The following is a 26977-nucleotide window of genomic DNA, read 5'->3' as shown; positions in this document are numbered from 1 at the left end:
TAATTTGAGAAATGTATGGTTTTAATAAATTGTTTTTTTTCTGTGTGTATGTATTAATAGTAAGGAATAAGACATGAAACCAAATGGATTGATTAATTATTGAATAGAAATTACGAGTGATTTTATAGTGGGAAAACAAGTTGACTTATAGTTATCAAGATAGATTCAATAATATAGATATTGTATTTGTATAATTACAAAAGTTGTTCTTGATTACAAGCCACTTTCGAAAATATGTATTTAATTATTTTTGGAATGAATATCTTCTAAGTGAATCATTCATAATTGATTCTCAAGTAAGAGAAGTGAATAATAATGAAGATTATGGGAATTAAAGGAATGGTCTATAATACAAAAGTGGGTCAATGAGGACTGTATGGAACCTTAGCTTGTTAGTTAAAAAAAAAAATGGTGTCTTAAAACTAAAATTGTAATTTTTCCTAAAGATTAAGCTTTAGTAAAAACTATAGCTCGATCTTAAAGATTTTGGTTGCAAGAATGTCTTATGGAATGAAAAGGGTAAACTCGAATTGAGAAGACATAAATTAAGTGAGATGTAAGAGTGGGTTTTATATATGACATAATGTTTTGTTGCATAGTTTCAATGTGTAACAGCCCTGGTGAAAATTCCATGCAAGAAATGTTAAAAACATTAACCACGGATGACTGGGACATGTATTCCAAGCTGAATGGTGGGTAGGACATCCTAGGGGGGTGTTCATTTGGTTGTTTATGGCTAAGGAATTGGCAAAGATAATGGATAAGGCATTAAAGAGGCAAAACGGTATTTTGGCACATTTATTTATGAAAATAATGGAAATTATGAGAAAAGGAAGGTGAAAGGTCACATTTTGTATGTGAGGAGGAAAATGAAGGAAAATAATGGAAAATGAAGAAAATAGGGGCCCCATTAATAAAAAGGCTTATGAGAATCCGTGGTGAGGACTTGGCCAGTTCAGTTTTGGAGCTCTCTCATTATTATCTCTCTCTCTCATACTCTTGGATACATAGAGTTTTCTTGGAGCACTCTTGGAGGGTGTGGCATACTTGGATTCTTGGAGAAAGAAGGAAAAGGAAGAGCAGTAAAGCGCAAGAAGGCAGTGGAATCAACAACTACTTCAGATTTTCTTACATGTATCGAGTTGCATGTATGATTTATTCACTAGTTTTGACATGCATGGCACATGCATGTGGTTTCTTGGTTGTGATCTATCATTGGCATGGAGGATTGCCTGGATCGACAGTGGATTGCCTAGCCTTGCCATTTCCTAGATAGACATGGTTATTGTGGGTTTACTTTCATTGCTTTGTTTTGGTTTGTTCTCATTTTTCCATAGCTTGGGTTGAGTTACTAGTCCTAGAAGCCCTGGTTGAACAAACGCTCTGGAAGCCCTGTAATAGCTTGGGTTGAGTTACTAGTCCTAGAAGCCCTGGTTGGACAAACTCTCTGGAAGCCCTTGGTGGGTTGAGTTACTAGTCCTGGAAACCTTGGTTGGACAAACGCTTTGGAAGCCCTGTATATGCTGTGGGTTGAGTTACTAGTTCTGGAAGCCTTGGTTGGAAAAACGTTCTGGAAGCCCTAGAAGGCTTGGATGGAGACCAATGTGATGATGGTATTTGGTGATGTCCGATTGTGAGGTGGAATCACTGTTTGATGGGTGGCCTCTAGAAGCCCTGGATGAGTTTTGATTGATGTGTTCTATGAGATCCCACATTCATGCTTAGAATTTGGAATGGGGGTGATTGGCTGAAGAGAGACTTGGCTCAGCCAATCTATGGTCGGGTGAAACGTGGTAGTCCCATCTCCGGTTGGTTCATTGCATTTATTAATGAAAAAAAAATTCATTCCCTTGATTTTCATGTGTAAATGTATTGATGTATATATGGATTTTGATGGATGATATGTTTATTGTATTTCTGTTCCTATTATGCTTTTTTCTATATGCACATTTACCCCGAAGGTTTTTACAGAGTGGTATCAGAGCATGGTTCAAATACTTGGATAGGATGGGCTCCATCATAGGTAAAATGAAGAACAAAGGTTAATTTTTAGACCTTTCTGTCATATCTGTTATAACTTTTCTTCTGTGGAATATTAGAAGTCAAAAATTTGTCCATATTGAAGTTGAATCCCACTGATAATGTGGCAAAAATTTCAGATATTGGTTCACAATACTTTAGGAATTATGATCTAAGGAAGATGACCTTCCCGAATGCACCTTTAAATAGGTCACGTTGGATTTTATGCAATAACTTTTCTTATGTAGGTTTTAAAAATCTGAAAATTGTCCACATTGAGGGGAAATACCAATGCTTACGTGGTAGAAATTTCAGATATTGGGTCGCAATATTTTATGATATATGAGCAGAGGGAGGCGAGCCTTCTAAATGCTCCTAAAATCAGGTCTCAAACAGGTCACACTGAAATTTTTGTTATAAGTTTTATTCTGGGAACTCTCAGGAGCTGAATGTTTTTCCACAATGAAAGGAAATCCCACTTATATTGTGATAAAAATTTCAGACATTTATTCACTATATTGTAGGAGATATGGCCAGTGTAAATTGAACTTTCTGGATACTCCTAGAATTTTGCACCAAATAGGGTTGTGTTGGTATTTTTGTTATAACTTTTCATCTATGAAATCTCAGAAGCTGAAACTTGAACCATAGTGAGGGATAATTCCACTAATCATATGGTTTAGTTTCCATAACTTGTACTACTACAGTTTAGGATATATGCATTTAATCATTCTCTATATTAGTTTGCATGCAAAGTGTTTGATGAAATGCTTAAATGGTTCAATGATTAATTGCATACAAACTGTTTGATAAAATGCCCCAATGAGTATGTTGTTTGTGGTTGGGGATAGTATTGTTGTGTAATATTATTTTTGTAGTTGATATATGCCTACTTGTATTCAAATAGTTTTCTATATTAGTTTGCATGTAAAGTGTTTGAAGAAACTCTTACATGCAAATGTAATAATATAATAGATGTTTGAAGAAAAATGTAAAAGTATGGTAATTGTTTGAAGAAAATGTTATTTTTTTGGATGGGATAGTATTTTAGTATGATAATAAGGATTTAGTTGATCTATGCCTATTTGCATGCAAATAATTTGAAGAGTTGCATGTAGGGAATTTGAAAGGTTGCGTGCAAGGAATTTGAAAAGTTGCATGTAAGGAAATGGAAAAGTGACATGTTTTAAGTTATTGTGTTACAAGTGGAATAAGTGCAATGTTTTTGACGTAGTCTCATACAAATGTATGAGAAGTAAAAATCAATTTCTTTTCAAGTGTGGTTAAATTTAGTAGAGCTTTGGAGATTCCATTTCCATAATTGGACATTGGAGATCAGGCCATTATAGTAGCTTCCTCCTTCTACCTTAGTGTGGACCATGGATAGTAAGGGAATATGCTTATAGGTTGTTAGTATTGGTAAAAGTCGATTTCAAATTAATAGACATGATGTCTTGATTTTTGGAACATGTGACTGACTGTGTACGAATTATATGTCGCTTACATGTTGATTTCATGATACCTACTTACATCCTTGTATGTTAGGTTACATTTTTGAATATTTTAATTACATGTATCAGTCTTATAGGTTGATTAAAAGAGTTGATTTCTTATGTTTGACTACATGCGTTTACGCGTAGGTGTAGTTGATTTGGAATTGCTTATGCATATTGTTGGTTGCATGTGGCAATGTGTACAATGGAATAATGGTTGTTGTTATGCATGTATGGTCATGGCTATGATTATGCATGTATAGTAGGTAAAACATGCCTTGTGAAGTCATTGTATGCAATTTAGGTCATCATGATGCTATTGGTTGTTATGATGCTAATGTGTTGGTTGAGATAGAGTAGGAGATGCAGATCATTATAATGAGGTTGCAACATTGGACTTTGGGGTAAGAGCAAATCATCATACAGGTATTGTATGTTCGACATGCAGGTATGTAAGTTAAGGATTTTATATGCATTAGGTTTATATACATTAGGTTTATGTACATGTTTTTTGATTTTATGGTTACATTCATGATAGATGTTGGTTGATTAGTGTATTTATGTGCACATGTGTCAGACAGTCAAGAATGATAGTAACATGTAGTTGTATGCATTGCTATTGTTGTTTTATATTAGATAACTTGATGATTATGTTGTATGTTGTTTATGAGTATGATATATAGCTTATTGTTGTTATATGCATTTAACTTGATGATTATAGTTATTTCATTGAGATTTTGATGCCGTAATTTGGATTGGTCATATGTGTGATGGTTATGTTCATTGCACTGGAGATCTTGATGTTATAGGTATTGTGTTAACTCGGTTTGACCTATGCAAATGGTTATGGTTACAATATTCAGGTATGGGCCAACATATTTTGATATGGTGTCATACTAATCTAAACTAATTGTACATATGTGATTGTTATGCATGAACAACAAATGCTTATGAGCTTATGATGTGAACATGTTAGTTAGTTACTGTTATGGATATCATGATTTATGTTTGAATTGATATGTTGTGAAGTTGTATCATGCTAACTAGCTTGATTGTGCAGACAAGATAGTATCCCATTATATACATTAAGGTATGAGTTTTCTTAATTTGTCTATTTGGTGCTTGGTTGTTTGATTATGACGTCTATTTGGTGTTTGAGTGTTTGGTGCCTAGTTGATTTATTTAACATGGTATGTTTGCAAGTGGTTGAATGATTGATGAATTGCTTAATATGAGTATGTGTTCAAATGATTTTGTTTTAAGATGATTGTACTAACATGTATGTGTTGATACAGTTGATATGTACTTGAATGTAGTTGATAGTTGTAGCATTATGTCTAATGACTATGGATTATGACATGATTGTTTGTTAAAGTTGATTTCAAATTGATAAATATGATTGTATAGATATTTGGAACATGTAATTGACATGTGTGTTCAGTTGCAAGCAACGTCCTTGGCACAACAAGATGAGGTAACTGATGTATTGTTATGTTTATTTATGCACTAACAGTTATGCGTTAATGAAAGCATGATGCAGGGAGTTGCATGGCAAGAGATGTTACCATGAAATCTTGAAGAAGGCTCCGATTGAGCTTTTGCTGAGAACCATGGGAATTGAGTCATTGTGTTTTTTATTAGTCTTGTGATTTTTGTCTTTTATGAATTGTTGAGCTTGATTTGCAACTTTGTTTATGTCTAGTGTATGGCCATACCACTTTGTTTGCAGAGTCATGTTGTTATTTATTTTTATGGTCTTCTTATTATTTATTTCTTGTCTTGCCTTTTATGTTTTGAGTCTTCAGAATTGGTTGGGAAAGAGGAAAGTTGATGGAAATCGGGAGAAATATGTGGTACCCAACAGGTGATGCAAGACATAGATGAATCTCTATGTATGAGTGAGTGCAAAGGAAGGGAAGACTATGACAATCATTTGGACTGGTTGGGTTCATTGTGGTAAATGGACCATGGTAGTACAAACATGAGAAAGGTAACTAGAAAAGGTAGAGTAAATGGATATGAGGCATCAGATGCCTTGGCTATGTTGGGAATTGTTGTTCTCAATATCATGCATGTCCTTCATGAATAAAGGAAGTTCTCTTAACCTTGACCTTATCTAATATAACAATTTTGTTATGATCATGATTATGTTGATGTTTATATATGTATATCGCTGTCTGAGAGGATCATGATTGTTTTATGCTAACATTTATATATGTATGTATGTATGCATGTATCTATGTTACTGTCTAATAGGGTTTTCAGGGATCATTCTTATGGAGGAGAAAAGCATGAAGAGGTTCCTGGTCTTATGAGGAATCAATTGGGAAGAATAGTCATGACAAATATACGAGGTCAGTATCATGTGGATATGATTTGATATTGTATACTTGTATTATGCCTATGTCTATGTTATAACAGGTAATGTTGAAGGATACATCAAAAAAGTGAAAGCAGTGTGGTCTGTGGCATGCTAGGATAAGCATGGATGAGATACTGGAAGCAAGGTTTCTTGGTAAGGACAATGTGGTTTTGGATGTGTGGTACTATTGTTGAGCATACGTTGTATATGTTGTACATGTTGCATCTATGATGTGTGCACTTGTGGTGTTGTGTATACATAGCATGTGTACATGTTATTTATGCAATGTTATGTACAGGATGGTACAAATAGGGTTGTGCGAATATTGCATACAGGGTGTTGTATACATATTGTATTGTCTTAATGATGTATATACGACATGCATGCATATGATGCTCTGCCCATGTTGGATATGCAGTGTTGTGTGCAGATGATGCTATGTATGTGTTGGATATGCAGTGCTATGTACAAGTGGTGTTGCGTGAATGTGGTACATTGGTACTATGTACATATGCTGTGGTGTGCATGACTGTACAAGTGGTGCCATGTGCATGTGGTGTTGTGTACACATTGTACAAGTGGCGTTGTATGAATGTGGTGCTATGTACATGTCGTGCATATGGCACTGTGTACATGTGGTGTCACATACATGTCGTGCATGTGGTACTGTGTACATGTGGTATTGTGTACACATTGTATAGTGGTGTAGTGTACATGTGGCATTTTGTACATGTTGTACAGGTGGTTCCATGTACATGTGATGTTGTGCACATGTTGTGCAGGTGGCACGGTGTATCGGTGGTACTGTGCACATGTTGTACATATGGTACCAGTGTACATGTGGTATTGTTTGCATGTCATTGATGTTGTGTTATGGGAATGCGGTATTATGTATGTGCATCATGTAGTCATGGTATTGTGGCATGCGTACTCATTGTGTTGTGCTCTATGTAGTTACATGTATTGGGTGGTATTGCACGTCGGGTATAGATGATGAATTATGTTGTACACTAGTTGTAGGTGTATGAGTTGTACGTCAGGTTTAGGTGCATGGATTACATGGTGTTGTGTGTCAGGTGTGGCTGTATGTGTGTGATTCACACTATGTGTCTATGCACATGGTTGAGGAGAAGGCACTGGGTGTTTTTCGGGTGTAGAAATTGAGTCAAAGTGCATATGGAACAAAGAAAAAGGTAGAAGCTAAGGATTTAGGAAAGGACAAGTATCATCATTTTATTTCAATTTTATTCTGCATGTGATTTATGACTATGGTATATGATGATTATATGTGATCTATAATTCTGGTTTATGATGGTTACATGATATTTATGATTTTGATCTATGATGGTTGTGTTTTGAGCTAACTAGATGTGGTATCTTTATATATGTTGATTTGGTCAAGTATGCTAGTTTGACTTGTTGTGACAGGAAGTGAATAGGATTGAAAATTTACCTTATTAACGAGCTACGAATGAGGTATGATGTGAATTTATTTCAATTTATTTTAAATCTAATGGAAGTTGTGTGCTTGATACATGAATGCATGAACATGCCTAGTTGAGTGGCTGAAATCGACTGCAAGAATTAGCAGCAGCAAAAAAGGAATTGAAACAGACAAAAATATGTTGGTAAAACACTTAAGGAGCAAGGCCATTGTGGGACACTGGTACCCAATAGTGTCCACTGATTTCCATGAGCATGCTATGATCGGTATAATGTATTGAGGCAGGTATATGCCTTGGTTTTTGTATCCGATGCAAGGAAGCCTTGCCAAGGGATGGACTGCTCGAGATGGGGGTGCCAACAAAACTTGGAAGGTGAGTGACTGCACGGAAGAGGTGACTAGATTCCCGGGGGACTGTGTAACAGAGAAGGGAAGGTCACGGATGGATTTGTTTTGGTCATTAGCATTTCCATATGGAATCATATGCACATTGGGAGTGTGTCCTGGAACAATGAGCCGGTAACTGTTCACTAAGAGGACAAGTGGCACAGGATTATAGTGCTAGACATTGGATGCAGATTTGACTTTGTAGTGGATTTTGGACTTCCTGGGAAGGAGGTGGATCCTAGTATTAATTTGAGGGTGGAGGTGTGAGCCTCTAGATTCCCTTGTTGCGGATTCATATTATTTTATTTGATGGTTGAGAAAATGTGCATATGTGAATATGTGTATATGTGGTTATCGTAAATACCATAATGAGTTGTGTTATAAAGCTCCATTAGGCGGTATGTTGTCATGTTGTCATGATGTTTTGATTTTGAGTAGATCTTTCATTTTAAATACTGCAATGAGTTGTGTTATAAATCTCCATGGGTAGTATGTTTTGTTTTCAGCAGTCAGGTAGTTATAGGTGTCATTGAACACTGAGGACGGTGTTCCCCCAAGGGGCAGGGTTCTGTAATAGCCCTAGTGAAAATTCCATGTAATAAATGTTAAAAGCAATAACCACAGATGACTTGGAAACATATTCCAAGCTAAATGGTGGGCAGGACACCCTAGGGGCGTTCGTTTGGTTGTTTATGGCTAAGGAAATTGGCAAAGACAGTGGCTAAGGCATTAAAGAGGCAAAAAGGTATCTTGGCACATTTATTTATGAAAATAATGGAAATTAGGAGAAAAGGAAGGTGAAAGGTCACATTTTGCATGTGAGGAGGAAATTGAAGGAAAATAATGGAAAATGAAGAAAATAGAGGCCTCATTAATAAAAAGGCTTATGAGGATCTTTGGTGAGGATTTGGTTAGTTTAGTTTTGGAGCTCACTCATTATTCTCTCTCTCTCTCTCTCTCTCTCATACTCTTGGATACTTAGAATTTTCTTGGAGCACTCTTGGAGGGTGTGGCATACTTGGATTCTTGGAGAAAGAAGGCAAAGGAAGAGTAGGAAAGCATAAGAAGGCAGTGACATCAACAACTACATTAGATTTTCTGTAGGTATCGAGTTGCATGTATTATTTATTCACTAGTTTTGACATGCATGGCACATGCATGTGGTTTCTTGGTTGTGATCTATCATTGGCATGGAGGATTTCCTAGATCGACAATGGATTGCCTAGCCTTACCATTTCCTAGATATTCATGCTGATTATGTGTTTACTTTCATTGCTTTGTTTTGGTTGGTTCTCATTTTTCCATAGCTTGGGTTGAGTTACTAGTCCTCAAAGCCCTAGTTGAACAAATGCTATGGAAGCCCTATAACAGCTTGGGTTGAGTTACTAGTCCTGGAAGCCCTGGTTGAACAAACACTCTAGAAGCCCTTGGCAGGTTGAGTTACTAGTCCTCGAAGCCTTGGTTGGAAAAATGCTCTGGAAGCCCTGTATAAGTTATGGGTTGAGTTACTAGTTCAGGAAACCTTGGTTGGACAAATGCTCTGGAAGGCCTAGATGGCTTGGATGGAGACCAATGTGATGATGGTTTTTGGTGATGTCCGACCATGAGGTGGAATCACTGTTTGATGGGTTGAGGTGGGTGGCCTCTAGAAGCTCTGGATGAGTTTTGATTGATGTGTTCTATGAGATCCTACATTCATGCTTGGAATATGGCACTGGGGTCATTGGCTGAAGAAAGCCTTAGCTCAACCAATCTATGGTCAAGTGGAACATGGTAGTCCGATCTCCGGTTGGTTCATTGCATTTATTAATGAAAAAAAAATCATTCCCTTGATTTTCATGTGCAAATGTACTCATGTATATATGGATTTTTATGGTTGATATATTTATTGTATTTTTGTTCCTATTATGTTTTTTTTATATGCACATTTACCCTGGAGGATGTTACACATTGGCAATTGTATGTTGATGATTTTATGCTTCTTGTATGCAAATTTGATTGTCATATGGGATGGACCATTATTGTTTTTTTTACAACCAATGTGTGAGCTATTTATAGATGGGAAAGCTCAAAGTACTATAGAAGCAAGAAGATGACACATGTAGGATTCATGTAGACTATGAAAAAGAACATGTAGAATATCAAAATATTATAGATATCTTAATTAGATGTCATATCAATTACATAAAATAGTATTTTGATATGGTACTATAAATTGTATGGTTGGTTTTGATATAGAAATATTTGGCATTTTATATAAAAACATGCCTAATATGGCATGGATATATTTTCTACTTGATTAAGAATGGTATGTTTCGGTTTTCATGGAGTTGCTTCCAATTTAGAAAACATTAAACTATGGTTTGGCATGAAGAAAAATATATCAAATACATATACATAAGGTTAACACCTTAGTGATAGGAGAATCGAAAATAAATAAGTATCTTATGACTATAGGAAAAACTTTGGGCCAAGTTTAGCCCAAGAGGGGGAGTATGTAGTGTCCCTTCTTGGTGAGATAGCTTTGATGACACTTAGAGAGGGTGATTTTGATATAATGATATAATATTATGCATGAGAAACTTATGTACATGCTTATATGCTATAGACCTGGTTTGGATCACCTAGTTGTTGTGTGCTTAGGATAATATCTATGGTTGTGTGTATAAGAATGAATTTGGTTGAACATATTATCGATGTTTTCTCTTTTGGTATCTTAGTTTGGCAATATGTGTATGACATCGATGTTGATTTAGGTTTGAGACACATAGATCCATGAATGATCATGGTTATGTGGAACATATGGTTAATTATGATCTATGGATGATACATGATTTATATGATTATATATGTTTAATCTTGTAATGAGCAAGATGCAGCAGGTACATAGTTATTTGCAAACAAGGATGCTCAAATTATAAATGATTGTGGAAGTCATGATACCTGATTTTTATGATTTTTATATGCTTAATCTTGTATTGAGTAAGATGTGATATGGAATGTGGTTATTTTCAAACAAGGATGTTCAAATTTTAAATGGCTGTAGAAGTCATTTCTCTAGAACCATAATGGTTGTGGAAGTCATGCACATCTTTGGTAAAATGTGAATAATTTAATTACGAAATTCATTGATTCCTTTGATCTATGAGATTGTGATGTGTGCAGGTCTTGGAACAAGGCCTTACCAATGAACCATCATATGGGTATGAGCTCAAAATCAGTACCTTAAGGTGAAGCATGGAGTTTCAAAGCAGAGTAGATGAGAAGCCATGGAAATTAGGGCGTGAAGTCCTAAATCCATGAAAGATAAAGACATGGATTCTTGTATCTATAATAAAATGTTTAGGGCACGAAGTCCTGAATATTTAAAAAGATCAAGGTGTGGAATCTTGGATCTTTAGAGTAGATCAGGGTGCAAAGTCCTCAATCTACTAAGGCATGAAGATGCATGCAATATGGGTATGGAATCCCTATTCTTCGGAAGTAAAATACCACTCATAGGAAGCTCAGGGATGAATTTCCTTGATAAAATCTATTTTCTAACAATCCTAGAGTGAATTTCTAAAAATAGAAAGTCATGTGTAGCATCTCAAGCATGACTTTCCAAAAATAGTAAATCACCTTAAATAAATTGGCAATCAAGTATAGTTGAAGGAAAATCACATAACTTATCATTAATCAATCCTAATCATTCAATCTTGAAATAATCCTCAATATTATTAATATTATTATTATCTTTTATGAGACTGTGATATTATTATTAAAAGAGAATTACAAGTAATCTTCATTTCCTCAATCACTTCACACCTCTATCCTTGATGACTCTCATGGCTCTATGTAAATATTTCTCTTTTAATAATACATTACACTCTATTTTATGCACTCATCAAAGAATGACACATTCCTCTTCAACTCATTAAAGACATGTCATAAAATATTCCTCTTACGCTCTCTTTAATGCATAAGTTACACTATCCTTAACTAAGGCATGCATACCTCTCCTTAATGGCATGGGTTACACTCCTCTAAATGGAATACAATGGATGCATATTAATCCTCCTTTATGACAAGAATTTGTTGCTCCTCCTATATATGTGTCTCATGTACTCTCACTTAAGCGGTAGGAGGTGCATTGTGATACCAAGAGTTGGAGAGATTTGAAAATTATTATGAGAGTGATAGACTTGGAGAGTAGCCAATTGCTTTTGAAATGATTTTGAAATTCCTAATCTAAATTACTATGTATCTCTACTTGGTGGAGCTGACCATGAGTGGTTTTGGGAGGAAGTGAAACTTATCTTCTTCAGCTTGCCTTGGATATCTCTCTACTGCTATATTTTGGTACTGTTTGTGAGCTCTTACAGCTTGGGGGTTCTAGGGGGAGAAGTTCTCCTTGGATATGGTTGGGAGGAAAATTGGATGGTTCACAATAAGTTGGTAAGGATATTTGAGCAAGAGCACAATCTCATTGTAGCTGGAGCCTATTCCCATCTTTTTGGAATTGTATAAATACATTGTCAGGTATGTTCATAAGCATTCTTGAAATTTTAGTTTATTATTAATTTAAAAGTGTTGTAAAACTTTAAAATTTATTGGAAATTTCTACTTGTGAACATTTATGAGATATTTACATATTTATTTATGAGCTAACCAATAACGAATGGCAGCTGTAGCTGAGAATGTACATGCAGGGGGATTAAAACAATAATGTGGTGCCAAAGTTTTCAGTTCTTTTTATAATGAACTTTTGTCTATTTCAGGTTGCCATGAGTTGGCTAAAATACCGTATTATCATAAATTTGAGTTTTTGTTTCTCCATGTACAACTGTACATGAAGTTTGCACACTAAGTGTTTGACAAAGTGATAAATGAGATAGTAGGAATGTTTCTGTTGTTGCTGTTTTAATAAATCGCATCTCTGGAATGTTTTTTTACTTTTCCGCTCAACATCATGGGGTATCTGTGCCCTTTGACCATTTAACCCCCCATTTGATTTCAAAAAATTACTTTTCAAAACCCAAATCGAAAATCTAGGTGATGTTACAGATTATTGCTATCAATTATATGCGTTTGTTTTCGAGTTTTGATGAAAAACTAAGATTGTTTAGTCCTTGTTTTAAGATGCCAACATCTGAATTTTCAATTTCTGAATTTTCTAAGTTGAAAAGGTTGAAGAAGAATCTCAAATTCATTGTTGCCAAGTGTTTGTCAAAAGACATGAATGACTATAGTTTTTGTGCATATAAATTGTTAGAATAAAAGTCCTACTTACCTTAGTTTTAATGTACTAGAAATTTATGAATAGACTATTTAATGGATGTAGCTTCTTATTTCTGCAAGTTTTTGGTATGAATGTGAAAATTAATTTAGTAATTTTCTAAAGTGTGAATATAGAATAGGATTGTTACTACTTTTATTATCTAAATCTTTCATAAAAAGAAAGGGGGTTGTTGGAAACAATTTTATAGTGACTTTTTGTAGGATTTTGTGCAAGTGGGCATAATAAGTTTTGTCTGAGATGCATGTGTTCATGGGTGCATTCTTGCGCTTCAATGACTCTAGAAAACAACTACTTGTGCCCAATTTATGCAGTTTCATTGTTTTACATGACACTTTTTGAAGAATAACATGCTTCTGAATTAGTAACAATAGTTGCTTTTTTTTCAGCATTCATTATATAATTCTCATGATTGCACCATTGCCTTAATAATTGGGATTGGGATTTTTAATTGATGAATTTTGAAATGTTGTTGGGTCAATATATTTTGTGATTCTATTTCATAAACATATCATATTTATTAGATTTAGTGATTAAGAGATACATATTCTTGCCTCAGTTACCTTGCTATAGGTAGGTTAATACTCATACACTTATATGTGATTTTTGTAAAAGAAGTATAATACTTTTGTGGTTATGATATCAAGAGTCAATAAATGAAGCTTATTTAGCATAATCTAGGAAATCAAATAGGTTGCTCATTTGATTGATTGAGTGTACATGCGAATGGATCATATTTCTTGGTGTTTATATTGTAGTATGAATGTTTTCACAAGTAACTAGCAGTATTAAAAAGAAATATTGATTAATGCTTAAATTTCTAAGAACCTCACTATTGTTGATTCACCCTCACAATAATTCCTTATTCCAGCAATTGGTATCAGAGCCGAGGTTCCTTCGGGAACAATTTTGTTACTAGAAGGTATACTTATAGGGAATTATGTCTAGGAAAGAGATTCAAGATGCTTACTTAAGAAAGATATTAGTCTTCAATGGGACAAACTATGCTTTTTGGAAAGTTAGGATGGAAGCCTATCTTATGTCTCTAGGGGTAGATGTTTGGAGATCTGTGTTAGTAGATTATTATGTTCCTAATGTCCCTCACACAAATTAAAATAGTTAAGAGGTGTATGGAAATAATGATAAAGCTAAGAATGTCATTCTATTTGGCCTTAGTCAGTTTGAACTTGTAAAAGTTATGCACTATAAGTCTATTGAGGAAGTATCGGTAAAGTTGAATGATAATCATGAAGGAGATGATAAATTCAAGCAGGCCAAACTTAAAACCTTTAGAATGAGGTTTAAAAACCTAAGAATGAGTGAATAAGAAAGAATAGCATAATACTTCCTCACAGTTGATGAAGTAACCAATATGATCAAAGGACTTGGTGAAGCTATAAAAGAACATATAATTGTTTAGAATGTCTTAAGATCTTTGCATATGAGATTTAATTCCAAAATATTTGGGATTGAAAAGATGCCTGATCTAAAGAGTCTCACAATGGACCACTTCCTTGGTACTCTCACAGATTATGAGATGAGAGTAGGAAAAGAGAATTTTGAACCAATGGATGAAGCTTTCAAGGTATCTAAGGTATGAGAGTGATTACGAGCTAGGTCACTTCACCATAAAACTAAAGTGTGGCTCAAAAATGTATAGAGGGAAGCTTCCCTTCAAATTCTTTGATTGTGGAAGACTTTCAAATTTTTCGTCCAAGTGTCCTTACAAAGAAAGGACAGAAACAAAAGATGATGAGAAGTTCAGAGGAAAAGCTCAAAAACATCGAAAGAAGAGGATTTTAAGAAGAAGGCACTATACTCAAAAGACTATAGCTCAACACCAGAGTCAAATAGCGAAAACACATCAGAGGATGAGTCAAATGAGTGATTACTCGTGGAATTTGGAGAAGACTCCAAGAAACAAATATTACATACTTTGTAGAAGAAGAAGAAGAAGAAGAAGAAGAAGAAGAAGAAGAAGAAGAAGAAGTAGGTATAGTGGAATTTGAAGGACAACTCATAAGTGCTCTTGATGAGTTAAAGAAGGTTAGAATAAAGAATATATAGCTAAAATAATAGTTGTAGCATGTTGAAGAAGGTATGCATAATTCATACAATGAGGAATTTTTTTGTAAAAAAATAAAAAATTGAAGAATCCATTAAAATAAAAGACAACTTAGCTCTTCAACTAAAAGAAAAACAAAAAAAATGCGAGAAACTAGAAGAAGAGAACATGCATCTAAAGAAGGAACTATTCAATGTAAATAAAGAGATGATCTCAGAGACATGAAAAGAAGAAATTATGTCCCTGAAAGTCAAATTACAAGAAGCTAAATGAAAATAAAAAGTTCTTAATGATTTAATCCATGGACGGGAAGAAAATTGTCAGAGTCTTGAGGTAGAAGTTGTCTGTTAGGCTACTATAATACTAGTGATTCCTTGATTACTATTATCATTGTAGCCATTATTGTTATTGTTGTGCCCTTATATTATTATTATTGTTATGTCAGCTTTGATTATATTGTGACTCTTAGACTCCTATATATAAAGGAGGTTTTATCATTTGTATCATCCAAGAATCGTTCATTTGTGTAATATAAAGGAGATTTCCCCCTCGAAGAGGTTGATTTCTAAGGCATTGATATTTATTTTCTATCTTTTTGTGAGTTGGTTTCATAACATTTGGTATCAGAGGATTGGATTCTAGGGTTTCACTACTCCAAATAGGTCATCATGGAATTTTAGCTATAATGTTTTCTCTGCAACATTTCAAAATCTAAACAAATAACCCATTTTAGTCGAAATCGTTCCGAAACTTGGGTATGAATTTCAGAACTTGTCTCGCTATATTTTCGGAGATATGATCTGAGGACGTTAGGGTTGTTGTAGACTTCCGAATTACATTCCAAACAAGTGACATCAGAAAAATCATCATAACTTTCTCTCTGAGCATCAGATTGAAATTTGGTAAGAAGTTATAGAAAGAGGACGGACTATAGTTTTATGTGTATCTTTTTTAGATCCGAAGGTCGAAAATTTGACAAATGGCACGTTGTACAAGTTTGCTCTACTGAAACATTATATAATCAGGCCATCTTGGGCGTTTGGGCATATCCCTTTCTTGGAGAATCCAATTTTGATCTGAATGTTGGCATTGGAAAGAGGACTCAGAGGGATACTGCAGGAAGAAATTTCAGACCTTGGAGATCCACAATTACAAAGATACAACAGATTCAATATTGAGCTTCTACAAAACGAAAAATGGTGTGTAGTCTTTTTAAAATTTTGCATAAGTTTGGGTTGAAAAATTAGTTTGAAGTTCAAAGGGAATAATGAAGCATAATTATCATTAATTGATGCCCTGAAGAAAGAAAATGGAAATAGATAGTAAGAAACCTGAAATCTCTACCATGACTCATGAAGAAGAGGAAGAAATGCAACATGATACATCAAAATTACGAGACCAAGTGCAACAAATTTCACTCTCACAAAAGGTAACAAATGCTAAGATTGATGGTTTAAAGACAGGCATGGAAGCTAAGATGAATGGCGTGGAAGCTAATATGAATGACATGCAAGTTAATATGGATGATTTGGAAGCTAATATGGATGGCATGGAAGCCAAGATGAATGATATTGACACTTAGATGGATGGTATAGAAGAAAAACTGAAAGGCAACATGGAAGATTTAAAGATAGATTTGATTAAGTTGCTACAAGAAATGCTTACTAATGGTGAAAGGGTAGTAAAGGAAAATCATGATGAGAACAAAAGAAATGTTAATCATGATTTCATAGACTCTAATGTTGGATTGAAGACCCACCATGTTCCAAAGATCGATATGAAGAAGTTTGATGGCAAGGATCCCATAACATGGATACTACAGATGGAGAAATATTTCGATCTCCATAATGTGAAAAACACACAAAAGGTACTCATTGCAACTTTATATTTGGAACCAAATCAGTTTGTATGGTATCATTGGCTTTTCTCTCGTAAACAAATTGTCACTTGGGCAATTTTTACAGAAGAAACGATAGCACATTATGAGGATACAAAAAGCAACACTTTTTTTAGCCAATTGATAAACCTCAAACAAAAGGGTTCAATGATGGATCACATTGAGGACTGTCGGTATCCTAAATTGCCCTATTTTCTACTCCATTTCCATCAAAATCAACCTCTGTTTTATCTCAATAAAAGACCCTTCTTTACTGCACTAATACAAGATAGTTACCCATTCCTGCACATGCTCATACTTGATATTAATATTTATTACAACACTTTATTAATCATTTTATATGGATTTCATGCCTATTTACATATCTCTTGTAACTCATATTAATTTCCTAGAGTAATCATGGAACTTAGTATCAATTATGAATGAGTATGACTAGTGCAAGTAGATTCCTGCACCGCCAGGAAGATTCTCTGAGATTTCCGAGAAGCTAAATATTCCATGAGGATGGGTCTCGATCCTTGACTCTTAGTTTAATTGTTGATGAACTGAAGCAGGATAACAGGTGGTGTGCAATCAGGGAATATTTTCCAAAGTTAGGTTACGACCAAGTGAGATTCATGTGTATTATAACTGCTGGCCAAGTTTGTAATTTCAATTTCTAAGTCTGTTCGGCCGAAAGGCCTGAACAAGAAATGTTTGTAATTAGTGAAAACGGCTAAAGCCGAAAGGATATATAAGATATATATTATAGGTAGGAGGAAGCTAGTAAGTGAAACATCAATTATAATTTTGTTTTATGTAATATGGTTATTGCCTCAGCTCTGGGGATAGACTGCTCTGTTATGTATATTTTCCGAATCAAGTAATACAAGAAAACTGCCATGATTTGCATACACAACATCTAGTTTATCTTTGATGTATATTTGAAGTGCTGAGATTTTTCATTCCTTAGAAGGGGAATGAGTTGGTTGGCTAGGGCCCAACCAACCCAGCTTGTTTACCCCTCTCGCTTTCATTATTCAGAAAGAAGGTGTGGATATTTCGTTTGCAACTGTGTGATGTTATAGTTTTAATCTTTATCTTTCAAGTTCTAATTTAAAATATCTTTTGTAGCTAACGTGTGAAACAGATCCGTGGTTTGAGAGTTAGCGGTGTTTACTTTGTTTATGAAATATATTTCTTGCATTTCCTTTACTCTCAATCTTTGTTTTAACTCATTTTCGATCGGATCGTGCAAGGAACTCTTTCCTGCACCAGTGCATGTTGTTGCCTGCACTTTGGTTTAATCATTCTTTTGTAGCAAACAATGAATCACTTCTTTGCATATTGTTTCTAGTTATTTCGCAAATGAATGAATAATTAACTTCGTAACTATCTTCAGTATTAAAAGTACATATTTAAGAAGATCTGGAATCAGTCGCATAAAATTATCATAAACATATTATACTTGCAAAAGAACATAAGAATCTTTGAATGGATTACTAAAGTTAGTTAACACATGCAAAACACTTAGACTACTATTTGATTCTTTTGAAGTGATTTTATTTCATGAAGTTTATTTCCTTTGCAAGGTTTAATGAATTGAAGCATTTCCTTTTCCACAGATAATTTACTTTAGAAGTTCATTTACAGTTGCAATCCTTTTTCAGCACATCTTTCAATCCTTTAGAAAATAATTTGGAAACTAGGTGAAGGGAGCTCTGCTTTGGTGCAAGAGTTGGTCTCTTGTCACAAAAATAGAGTGCCTTCACTAAGACATAAATCTTTAGTAAGGGAGGTCACATATACTTTTGCACAGAGATACTATACCTGCACTAGTGCAACTAAATTGTAATAGTGCAAGGACAAGTTGTTTGTGTGGAAGGAAGATCATAAGGAAGACAAAATTCTACAAGGGCCCACTTGTTAGACTGTTAGCCATCCATCTGAAGATGAACATAGAATTTCATTATAGCATTTAAGATTGTTTCCATTGTGTGGAATTTCTTTACATGATTTACATGCAAATTGTCTTTTACATGCCAGCACTAGAGTTTCTTTGGTGTCAATTACCTTTCTGATTGTTTTCTGTTTGATTTTGCAAAGCATTCCCTTTAAGAAGTAGGATTAGTGATAGGAAAATTTCCTACCATTTTTGGCATTGCCTGTGCTTCATCTCTAAGTTTACAAAACCCTTGGGTTAACAATTAAGTGTTGAGGAGTTTGCTCAAGCGCAATTCCTGCACCCAACATTTTGGCACCGTTGCCGGGGAGGCAATTTTAATTGGTAAGAATTTTCCATTTTTTTGCAATAGGGGTAAGTCTGATATTATTTTTTCATGTAGTGTGCTTCTATTGTTTGAAGGAATTTATAGGTGCCGATTTATTTTTTGAAACTTGCAGTTTTTATTTGAATTTCGTTTTGTCATTTTTTGAAATGAATGCCTAAAAGAGGTAGGGGTCCGAAGCCCACTAGGGGCCAAAGAAACACTGACAAATCTGAAACCAAAACTCATATTGGGCCTTCTTTTGTAGGCATAAAGTCCAAACAAACTTAGACTCATCACACAGGAACAATCCACCTAGGCCCTAGTAGCAGTGGTTCAGGTGTGACACAACCCATAAAGGGGAAGAAGGGGACTATTGGAATCCATATTCAGTCTTCTCAGCTTGTTGAGAGTGGCTCGGGTGGAAGAACAACAATGGAAGATATGGAAGACCATGCAGAGGGAAGTGGTGAAAATCAAGTAAATGAGGAACAATCCACTTTAAAATTCCTAATTGTGGATCCTAATACACAAGTACAAATGAAAATCATTTCACCATTAGCTCTTCCTCATTTTTATTGTAAGGTACCCGAAGACCTAGAATCTTTCTTATTTTAGTTTGATACCTTGTGTAGAAGTTATGATTATTCATCTGATGCCCAGAAGTTAAAGTTGTTTCCTGCAACTCTCAAGGACGCAACACTTCGGTGGTTCATGGGACTAGGAGGAAACACTATATCTTATTGGGAGCAAATGAAGAGAGTGTTCTTCTCAAAATATCAGGAATATTGTAAAACTAGAGATATTCAAGATGAAATCTTTACTATTGTGCAAAATGATGATGAGACTTTAGAGGACTACTTGGAGAGATTCCTATATATCCTTCAAAGGTCAAAGCACAAATTTGATCCAAGTACCATTATAACCTTGTTCTTAAGTGGGCTCACTGATGAGGTTAGAAATAATTTAAATTTGTTAGGACAAGGGGATATTTCTCAAATACTTTTGATCAGATCTGTGATTTGTGCAGGAAATTCTTGAGGAACCAATATAGATCTGGTAAAGGAATTCAGAACAAAAATAGAAAAAATGAATTTACTGATGCTATGATTATTGGATTAGAAAAATAATGGACAATATAAAAATTGAAATAATGAATACCGTTAGTAAACAAATAGACTCTTTGAATTTTCAGCAGAAACTTGTAGAAGAGCAAGAGATATTGTCTATTTTCTGTCCTAAATGTAGAAGAAAGCATCCTTTAAGATAATTTCCTCTAGATATTAAAGAAACTAATAAATGTGAAATTTTTGCAGATAACCATGCTACGGATAAATGTCCCTCTATACCTGGGCTGAAAGTTGTATTTGAAGGGGGACAACCTGAAGCCGAATCATTGCATGCTATGGGAGCAAGAAGGAATTGGCCTCAGGTAAGTGCAGGTATGGTTCCTGAATCTCCACCACATTTTTTTGGTTACAATGCACATTCATATTCCTATCCTAACACTGGTCACTCTCAGCATTGGAAACATGGGAATCAATATCAATATGGACAACCCTCCCAATCTTGGAAACAAGGATGGAGAGGGCCAAACCATTCACATCATTCACATAATTCCTATCATGCACCTATGCAATCATACACTCCCAGATATGCACCTTACCCAATGCCTAAACCATCATTAACTCAGCTGAGTCAACCCATGCCACCCTTACCATTACCTCCATTGTTTCGACCTTCTCAACTGCCTGCTCAACCTTTACCCAACCCCAATAATAAAGTGATACAAATGATCCATTCTATGACCCTACTTTCTTCATCCAAATTTCAGAATATGCTAGTTGGAGTCAATGATCTCCAATTGAGATCAAGGAAGGTAGTAACCTTAGAAAATCAAAAGCAGCCCATGGTGGTTATCGATGAGAAAGGAGAGGAGGAAACTCATGACCATTCTAAAAAAGATGACACCGTTTAGCCTATCCCTGTACATTCTGATCCCTTGTCATCTTCTTCCAACCGACCTCCCTATCCAAAGAGGTTAGTTGTGGAGAAGAAAGACCCCATTCCTGAGTCTAGCCTAGCCTATGAGCTTAGAAACCTTTTCATAAGGGTACCTTTGCTCCAAGCTATCAAAGAGATCCCCATTTGTACAAAAATAATTAGGGAACTCTGTCTCAAGAAGCCATGAAGGAGAAGATTGGAACCATTCAGTTTGTTGGTAGAGCAGCAAACTTAATGACAGAATGTATGCACATGGAAAAATCTACTAACCCTAGAAACCTTGTTGTCTCTATTTAGACAAGTGATGTCCTTGTCTCCAATGTACTTATAGACATAGGGGCAGCCATTAATGTTATGACCAAGAAAACCATGGATCAACTTAGATTGGTCCATATTTGTCCTACTCCCACTGTGCTTGAACTAGCAGATCGATCTAAAATCAAGTCGGAAGGGGTGTTGGATGATGCGGTCATTTCCTTAGATTCTTGGGGATAACCCATAGATTTCGTAGTGCTTCAGCCAAAGAACCTTGTGGAGGGGCATCCCTTGATCTTGAGACAACCATGGCTTGCTACGACTGATGCTTATTATATTGGATGTCGTTCTGGTGATATGTATATTTCCCATGGAGATTCCAGAAAGAAGATCACCCTATATCCACCTGCTAGATCTATTTAGGAGCTCCGAGACACTTTATGGTTAGACTACAATAGTGATGAGGAGACTCAGCCTGTTTCCTTGATACATCAAAATGTTGAGTCCTCACAGGAGGGTGAGATTCAAGACTTCCTAAACAATCTAGACACCATGCCTAATTTCGAGTCATTGAGTCATATTTTTAGTCTAGATTTTTAGGAAGGATATGACTCTCTACCGCCATCATCACCATCTCTAGTGACACCTTTGTGTACTCTCGGGACTGACACTACTCTTGTTGAGATTATTCCAGGTAAATCCTTGTATATCAGTTCAGACTTGGATCCTTCTCAACAAGAGAAGCTTGTGAATTTGTTACAAAACCATCTTGATGCGTTTGCATGGGGTTATGAAGATATGAAAGGCATCCCTCCTGAAACCTGTACACACCATATCTATATTTAGGATGGAGCCTAACCTGTCTGACAACCCTAAAGGCGAATGAACCCATCTCTAAGAGATGTTGTAAAGGAAGAATTGCAAAAACTCTTAGATGTTGAAGTTATCTATCTCATTTTTGATAGCCAGTGGGTCTCTACATTAGTATTAGTCCCAAAGAAAGATGGGAGATGGCACATTTTTATTGACTATAGAGAATTGAATAAAGCCACTCTTAAAGATTACTTCCCCCTTCCTTTCATCGATCAGGTACTCGATACCATTGCTGGTAAGAAGTACTTTTATTTTCTAGATGACTTTAGCGGATATAACCAGATATAGATAGCACCCGGGGATCAAGACAAGACCACTTTTACATGTCCTTGGGGTACATTTTCTTATCGAGTGCTTCCCTTTGGGCTATGTAATGCCCTGACTACCTTTCAAAGGGCATTTTTGGCTATTTTTGCTAACCTTGAATGCATAGAAATCTATATGGATGATTTCTCTTTGTTTGGTGATTCATTTCAAGAAGCCCTCAAGAATCTAGAAAAGTGATTATTTGCTACCAAGAAGATCATCTCGCCTTGAGTGACAATAAATGCAGATTAATGTGCAAAGAGAGAGTGGTTCTTGGCCATCTTATTTCTGACAAAGGTATCCAAGTTGACCCTACAAAAATAGAAGTCATTTCGAGTCTTCCTATACCCAAAACTCAAAGGGAAGTGAGAGGTCTTCTAGAACATGCGGCCTACTGTAGGAGATTCATTGAGAATTTCTCAAGGATAGATACCCCCCTTTTCCAAATTTTGGCTAAAGATAGTGAGTTTTCTTGGTCCATAGCTTGCCAACAGTCTTTTGAGACATTGAAGGAAAAATTGGTTCAGGCACTAGTATTGAGAGGACCAAACTAGTCCCTGCCATTTCATATTTCCTATGATGCCTCAGATACTGCTATAGGAGCATCTTTAGGAGAAGAAGAAGACAAACAATCTTATGCTATTTATTTCATTAGTAAAAACTTGTCACCCGCTAAACTTAATTATACGGTTACTGAGAAAGAGTTTTTAGTTATAATTTTTTTCCATTAATAATTTCAAACATTATATTACAGGATATGAAGTTTTTGTACATACTGGCCATTTTTCTATAAGATATTTGATGAATAAACCATTAACTAGCAGTAGAGTGACTACGTGGTTGCAATTATTACAAGAATTTAATATTACCATTGTTGATAGACCAGGAAAGTCAAATGTAGTAGCAGATTATCTTTCAAGATTAAATAACCCTGGTGAAGAAATTCCTGTTGATGATGATTTTCCTGACAAACATCTTTTTGTTGTATCAAAAAAATCTCCATGGTTTACTAACATAGCTAACTATTTAGTCACCGGAAGATTACCACCTCACTTATCTGCTCGTGAAAAGCGGAATATCATTCAGAAAAGTGCTGCATATTCCTGGATCCAAGGAGATCTATTTTACACCGGGGCAAATCTCATTTTCCGTAGATGTGTAAGAGAGGAAGAGGTGTTTGATATCTTAAAATATACCCATGATGAACCTTGTGGAGGTCACTTCATCGATAATCGGACTGCATACAAAGTGTTACGAGCTAGCTATTTTTGGCCTTCCTTGTTCAAGGATGCCAAAAAGTATGTCAAGTGGTGTGATAACTGTCAGCGAATTCACCAGCCTAATCAAACCAAGAAAATGCCTTTATGTCCTCAGGTTATGATTTAGCCTTTTGAAAAATGGGCCATTGATTTCGTAGGACCAATAAATTCTGCATCATCAAATAAAAAGCATATTTTGGTTTGTACATATGTCGTTACAAAATGGGTAGAAGCTAAAGATGTTTCTTTTTCCACTAAAAGAGTTGTTGTTGATTTTCTTTTTACTAAAATCTTTAATAGATTTGCTGTTCCTAGAGAAATTGTTTTTGACAATGGATCACAGTTTATTTCTAATCTGGTATAGGGTGTGATGGAGCAGTGCAAAATATGTTGTAGGAAATCTACACTGTATCACCCGCAAGGAAATGCTCAGGTGGAGTCCATGAATAAGGTGATTGAGTCCATCCTCACAAACACGGTAAACATGCACAGAAAGGATTGGGCTGACAAATTACCAGAAGCATTATGGGCCTATCGAACCACTTGGAGAAACAACACATGACACACACCATATGAGCTTGTGTACGGGAAACAATTCCTCTTGCTGATAGAATTCCACATCAAGACTTTCAGGGCTACAGTCCATTTGGGACTAGATCTCTCTAAAGCATAGTAGTAGCGCCTACTACAATTAAACGAGTTAGATGAAATCTGAAGGGATGCTGTTCAGCAGAACATATTGGTTCAACAACAGTGCAAGAAGTGGCATGACAAGTCCATTCAGAGGAATCAGTTCCAACTAGGTGATTGGGTACTCCTTTATGATTTGAGATTCAAACATTTTAAAGGAAAATTCCAGACATGCTGGATGGGACCCTATGAGGTGGTCAAAGTGTTCGAAAATGGAGTGGTAGAAATCAAAACTATTGATGGACGAAATTTTGTGTTCCAGGTAAACAGACATATATTGAAGGTATATTTTCAGGCCCTTACTAAAGGAGATTTTATGAAGCAAGTCCAACATCCATTTGAAAAGGAGATGATAGGTGGTAACACCAACCTGTTGAAGAATTAATTCCTTCTTGTCCTTATTAAGAAAAAATAATCAAATAAAAATGACAAAAATAAAAAGTATAAAAAGAAAAAAATTCCTGTAATTATGAAAATTAGTTGACTGACATGATTGCAAAAGGATCAACCTGAAAACTAGCATGCTAGCAAGGAGATCAAAATTTTAATAAAAAGGGAATGTTACTTGATTTTTAGATATGCTGGCTGCCACCAAGAAGAAGTAGGTTGACGAAACCAAGTGCTTACCCAAGTTTGGGGTAACTAGCATGGACATTTTTATCCAAGTAAACACTTACTTCTCGCTGCAGTTATTTTTTCTTGCACTAGTGTAGGCAGATTTCAAGGTAAAAAGATTTTCATTCTTCTATTTCCCATTTTGAAATTTCCCACTAGTTTCTTTCCTAAATTCCCCAATGAACTACCTTCCTCTTTCTTCTAAGAAACTACCCTTACCTGATTTCGTAAAATCCCTCTTTTCCCTTGAAATTTTTTCCCACATCCCATTTCAGTTATCCCTCTTGGTGATATTGTTTCTGAAATCCCTGCTGTAATATTCCTTCCCATTCTAAATTTTTTTTACCCCTTTCCCACTTCTTTATTTCCTCATAAATTGATTGCAGAATTTGATGTAGTTAATCCAGAAGGCATGTTCAAGAAGCACCAAAGGATGGCGAATAATTTTTTCTTGTATAATGAGGCAAAATTTTTAAGTCCAGCTATAGAAGTATGTTCTATCAGATTCTCTGTTTGGTAAATGTCTCTGGTGCAAGCACAACAGTGCAAGCAGGTTTGATGCAGAAACACAGTCCTGGAATGGTTTATCAAGGATATTTATGGGCTTGTAATTTCTTGCACATGTGTTAATATGTTATCGCATTCCATGTTTTAACTGATGATTTGTTTCATTATTTACTAATCTAGGAAGAAATATTTAAAGTGCAAGATGTTGGAAATAATACTGAGAGGGGGGGTGAATCAGTATTATCACATTAATAAAAAAATTTCATTTCCATATTCAGATTCATATATGCTACTTCCACAGCTTCTTATGATTCAGTTAGTTGAGTGCATTAGAACATTATCAATCATATTAACAGTAAACTGGTGCAGTAAAATAGAACATATCATCACACATAAGTCACACACATGAACACCATGATATAAGGTGGAAACCCAATGTGGGAGAAAACCACCTGCTGCAAGTCATCTCAATCTTCTTCTTAATAAGAAAATTCTTTTACAATATTAGTACTGGTGCAGTCTTATACCAGTACGGGAGCTACAACCCCCCTTTGCTCTTGTACTAGCCGATCCATTTACTAGTACGCAGGCTGCCACCTACTATAATGCTCCAAAGATTTTCCTTAGCTCTTGTACTAGCTTAGATACTAGTACATAGGCGTTGGCCTACAATCTTCTCTCCTCCAGGTACCACGTTTCATCAATTTTCATACTGGATACACTGAAGCACAACACATAATCTGAAAGGCCACGTTTCATCCAATTTTCATACTGGACCCAACAACAACATTGAAGAACATAAACAATCTTCTGAATAACCCAAGCACTAGAGCGATACATATACAAGTGAGTCATCAACCAGATCTAGTCAATCAGATCACATAAAGATGAGTCATTAAGAACCTGATCCATTCATCCATCAATCATTTAATCAATCACTTCTCAGACTGCTGTTATCAGAACATAATACCAGACATCACTTAACAACCCAGAATACTTCAGTAAACAACAGAAGCAGCTAAGACATATTCTAAGAAATGTACGCAGCTTCTCCAACGGAAACCTGCGGGTATCCGCAGCTAATTGTCTTATTTTCTACGGGCATACGCACTGTACCTTCTGTCTTTCTGCGTACCTCTGTGCAGATACGCACTTGTATCTTCTGTCGCGCCGCGTACTCCTAGGGCGCCTTCGCACCTGCGTCTTCTATCGCGTCGCGTATCTCTACTATGCTTCCGCAACTGTGCCTTCTGCTGCGCTGCGTGCGTCCGCACTGC

This window comes from Pinus tabuliformis, chromosome 6 (genome assembly GCF_031772625.1).
Source record: "Pinus tabuliformis cultivar Carrire ecotype Pingquan chromosome 6, CPIR1, whole genome shotgun sequence".
NCBI classification, from domain to species: domain Eukaryota; kingdom Viridiplantae; phylum Streptophyta; class Pinopsida; order Pinales; family Pinaceae; genus Pinus; species Pinus tabuliformis.
The sequence above is the reverse complement of the archived record's forward strand: the minus strand, read 5'-3'. Positions refer to the sequence as shown.